We start from the raw sequence: 5,374 nt of genomic DNA on the forward strand, positions 1-5,374 counted from the left end.
AACAGACCAATAACAAGCAGCAAGGTTGAAAAAGCAATTAATAAACCTTCCCACAAAAAAGGCCTTGGACCAGATGGATTTACATCACTCCAAGTGCCCATCAATTCATGAGTGGCTTAACAAAATGTAGTATATGTATACTGTGGAATACTACTCAGCCATGAAGGAGGATGAATTAAAGCCTTCTGCAACGATTTGGATGGAACTGGAGACCATTTTCATAAGTGAAGTACCTAAAGAAGGGAAAAACAAATACCACCATGTGTTCACTATTAAACTGGAACTAACCAATGAGCATCCATGTGCACAGATGGAAGTAAAACTCAGTGGAAATCAAGCAGGGGGGTGGGGGGAGGATGATATGGGTGAAAACCTACCTAATGGGTACAGTGAACATTATCTGAGTGATGGGCACACTTGTAACCTTGACTCAAGCAAAACAAAATTGATACATGTAACCAAAAACATTTATACACCCATATTTTTTTAAAAAAAAGAATGCTAAAATAAAATTACAAATAGATGCAAAAACAATAGGTTTGGGTGAGATGGAGAAACAATAACTAGTTTTCTAAGCAAGTAAATTAGAAACATAGAAAGGTATGTTAGAGCACATCCTTTAATAATACATGCTGAAAAAAGTAATTTCTATTAATCAGAGTGTACATTATTAATAAAGTATTTAGAACTCTTACCTTAATTTCGATGTTATCAGGAAATTAAAGTATTACTAATTTCACCCGAAAAAAATTCTCAGAGCTTGAATCAATGTTACCTAATTCCATGTCTTGGTGACACCAAAAATTCCCTTTGAGTACCACCAATGGCTGGTGTTTCTTACACTCTCAAAATCTTCTAGAAGTTCACCCAATATCGTACCCCATAGCACGTTACCTCTCAATCACCATGTTAATATCTTTAGGGAAACAAGGAGTTGGTAGACTTATATTTTTTTTATAGTCTCTACCATGGACCAGCTATAGGATCTAAAGCAAATTATACCAACTTCCTGAATTTCAGTTTCCTCACCTATTAAGAAAAGAATGAGTTTTCCTTTTGTTCTATAATTCCTTCCAGATCTAAAATTCTCTGAATTTCTCCTTATCTTGTGTATTTTCCCCACATTCCATTATTTACATTTTATTCCTGTGAATTAAAGCTCTATTGCACCTGTATTTGTCATTGGTATAAAACAAATATAACATGTAACTTGCAATGGTAAATTTTGAAAACCTTGATAATGATGAGTCTATCCAATTGCTTTAGATTATACTTACATAGAAAGTCCTTGAGTATAAATTCAATATTTAATTCAAATGTGATACGGAAAAACAGCCCAGAGCCAGACAGATGAATTCAAACCGGCTCTTCCCCCTACACCCTGTGGAACCTTGGGCAAGTATCTTACCCTCTTTGACCCTGTGTCCTTATCTATAAACCTGGGTGAATAATTTTTATCCTCTCCTACGTTACAGAGTTGTTATGGGGATAAAATGATCTCACTGATGAGAAAATGCTTGAAAAAACACCACCCAGGTTCAGTGTGTCATAGGATTATTCTTACTGTCAAATGAGATAAGACAAGTGAGGGCACTTTGATAGTTTTATATAAACTGTCAGTTGACCTTATGTGAGTCAATCAGTCTCTCTTCATCTGCTTTCTCATTTGAATGATAAACCTACTTAGGCCCTTTTATCACTAAAATTCTATGATTCTGGGATTGATTTATTGTCAAGTATGATTACTGTTACCCCACCACATATCAGTCAGAATCACAGAAAAATAGATAATAGAGAAGGACCAGTGTCTACAATGGAAGAAGCGCTAGGATTGGAGGCAAACACTCTGGGTTTGTGCTTTAGCTTTGCTGCTCCTAGGTTTGTGGCCTTAGGCAAATTCCTTCCCTTTTCAGAGTCTCCACATCCTCATGAGTGAAAAGAACTAAATCAATCGGGCTAAATCAACACAGAGCAGGCCTTTGCTGTTTATACCTGCCTAATGTCTATGCCTCCCCCTTCTGTAATGACTCCCCAGGACTCATCTGGGGAACTAACCCTACCCCAGCCTTGACCCATGAGATTCATGTGGCACCAACCCCAATCCCTGGAGTTCTGAGGGACACAGTTAGGGCCTGGCCAACAAGCTGGTCCCATTTTCCTGGCTATCATGGTTGACTCAGGGATGGGCACTCACCCAAAATGGTCCAATGAAACCATATCCCAGGTTCTGCTAGACTTATTAAGAAAAAAAAGCTTTTTTTTTTTTTCCCTAATAGCATTCCTAGCTATAGAGATGATTCAAGTCTGGAGTCTTTCTCCCACATGGGAAGAGGCTTCCTGACAATAAAACCAACTCAGAGGAAAGCAAAGAGCAGTGGAGATCCCTGATAACATCATCTGGGCTCCTGGATGCAGCCTTGTCTGAGGACATGCACCCAAAGTTACACAAACCTGTAAATTATCTTCTCAGCTAAAGCTAGCTTGAGTTGGGTTTCTGTCACATGCAACCAAAGGAGTTCCTACTGATACACAAAAGTCTTTTGAACTTTCCCTGCAAAGTCCTGGAGGTCCCCCAGAGGTGCTCTGGGAGCTACTAAATTAAGACTGGGGCATGCCAAGCTAACTGGCAGGGTTGTTGGGCCCATGTGCCCCATTAAACTAGAGCACCTTCTCCTTTGTCTATTTCAATACTTGGGCACCCTGTGAGATTTGCTTTGAAATCAGCTTTCGAGGATACTTGACCTTGTGGTTCCCTGGAGATCTTTTTCTGAAACCCAAAAGAGGTGTTTGTAAGAGGCAGGGTTCTCTTGATCTTAATCCCTTCTAGGATAAGGGACAAAACTCAAACACCTAAAAGAGGGTGGGAAAGGGAGAGAACTGAGGAGGCTTTTCCACTAAAAAAGACAGCACAGTTAAAACCCAGCTGATGACCATGATGCTAGCCCAAGAATGCCAGACACTTTGGTTTTTTAAGAGAATCCAAACACCTGAATTTTTATGTGGAAATCTTCTGATTTTAGTTCTTGGAAACTATTCCAATAAAATTTTAATTAAATTAAAAATGTGAACCACAACTGTATCTCTTCCTCACCAAGCTATGAAGACCCCTCAGTGGGTCTCTGAGTTCCTCGACATATGACAAACCTAACGTGCATGCGTACAGGTGTGTTTTCCTGGGGAGAAGTCCAGAGTTTTCAACTGGATTCTTCCTAGGATCTCCATAATTCAGAAAAGGTTAAAAATATCTGATCTACCAAGAGAAGATTATCCCAGAAATGTTACTCTGTGTGTATTTTGATTTTGACTGGGACACTGTCTCTCCAGTATTCTTCTCTTTTAGAGCTAAAAGGTCAATTCCCACCTTCTCTTGTGTCCCTTATTCTCTTCCCAATGAGAAAGAACATTACATTACCACTGATATTTACTGTGCTCAGCCATCAGAGAAATAAAATGTTCATGGGCCGTTAATCCAGCTTTAACCCTCTTCAGAATTTACCTCTGCTTACCCTGAGACAAGGCCAGTGTAACATTGCACCCATTGTACTCTGCAGCGTGGGGGTTAGCACAGGGAAGAAGGAACATTCTGTTTGTGTCCCTACTCTATTCCCACTGTGCAGTGTGGGGCCCAGCATAGTCTTCACTTACTAAAAAAATAAGAGCCTGTTGAAATCATGAATGAATAGTAAGATTCTTGGGGCTGTGGAGGCACATTTCAGCTACCTTCAGTTTACCGTACATGTTCTATCCATTCCCAGGCCTAGCTTGAATAAAGATATACCTAATAGATATGTAGATTTATTTCCTTACTAGCATCTAAACTGGTCTTTGAACTAAATAACTTTCTACTTCTACCTCCATAAAATCAACCTCCAGAGTATGGGGTTCTATTAATCTAAAATAATGTCTCTCTTCCACCCTCCCAAGCACACACCATTTCCTGTTTCATTTATATCACAACAATTCCACTGCCTGTCATTTTCCCTTCCACTGTTTACTTTCAGCATCGCCCTCCAGAATGGACTTTATCCCATTCTGGGTTTCACATCTCAGGAGTGACACAGACAGTCTCAATGTGTCCACAGAGTATTCGATAGATGAAAGAAAGGAAACAATGGATTATTTAAAATGGCTGGAAAAATTCACACCATTCAGTCTGAAAATGAGATGACTCAGGGTAAGACTGACTCCAAATATATGAAGGAAGAGCTGCCCTACAGACAAGAATTTCAACTTCACACTGAATGGATGCAGAAGACAGCAATAACCAGAGTCATACGACTCAGGAATTAAAGATTCCATCTCAGCAGCGGGGAGAACTAATCACTTGAAATGTCCATCCTTGGAAAGGGCCTTTTTGCAAAGCAGTGAGTCCCTATCAATTGAAGGCAAGACGACTACCCATCAGGAATAAAGTCGGAGCAATTTTCATCATGAATGGAGCTGGCTGTCTCAGGTTGGTGCCACATCTGTGCGTCTGTGGCTAAATAAGTTCAGGAATCAGCAGCCCCTTCCCTTCTACACTGACATTTCGTTTGTCCCCTCCTTTCCCTTCTCTTCCTTCAGCACCCTTTAATATCATCAATCTTCCCTGTCAGTTGGGGCAGGGAGAGATGCTAAAATCAACTTTGAGGTCTTGGGGATCACAAAGCAAGTAGAAGAACCTCACTTCTGTCTGAACCATGAAGAGATTAGATCATTTCTTGCCAGAAACCAATTTAAAGTCACCATAAATCTCACCCTTTATTCTTCTGTGCTTGGTAACCTTGGAGACATCGACTCTCTGACCCTCAGTTTCCTCATCTGTGCAAAGGGGAAAGGATGACCAGGATACGTATGCCTAACACGACTGTGATGAGGATTCAGTGATGACTCACACACAGAGAGCATGAAATCACTAACTCATTGAACTGTTATTATTATCATTATCACATTAAACCACAACAAGGGCCTAAAGATACCGTGGCCATGAGAAAAAGTACCACATCAGTAGATGTGAGTGTTAGTACCAGCTCTGCCATTGTTTACTATGTTATCCTCAGAAAATTACTTAATTTCTTGGAGTCTTTGTTTTGTCATATGGTTGAATAGATGGATTGATGGATGTATAGATGGATAGAATGGACAGACAGACACATAGATACAGATATAAAATGTATTTTATGCTTTGCCCAACTACTTCACAGGGGGAATTATCAAATTCAAATGAAATCATGGCTGAGATGTTTTTTATGCAAATAGCAACAGTAATAAGTTTTATATATGCGAAGAGACAGGTGCCTAACGTGAGACCCTCACTAACTGAATAAGCGAGCATCTTATAGTTCGTGAAGTACTTTTATTCTCCATTAGCACGGGTAGCCCAGGGGCAAAGAAA

This window comes from Propithecus coquereli, unplaced genomic scaffold (genome assembly GCF_000956105.1).
Source record: "Propithecus coquereli isolate 6110/MARCELLA unplaced genomic scaffold, Pcoq_1.0 Scaffold58, whole genome shotgun sequence".
NCBI lineage: Eukaryota > Metazoa > Chordata > Mammalia > Primates > Indriidae > Propithecus > Propithecus coquereli.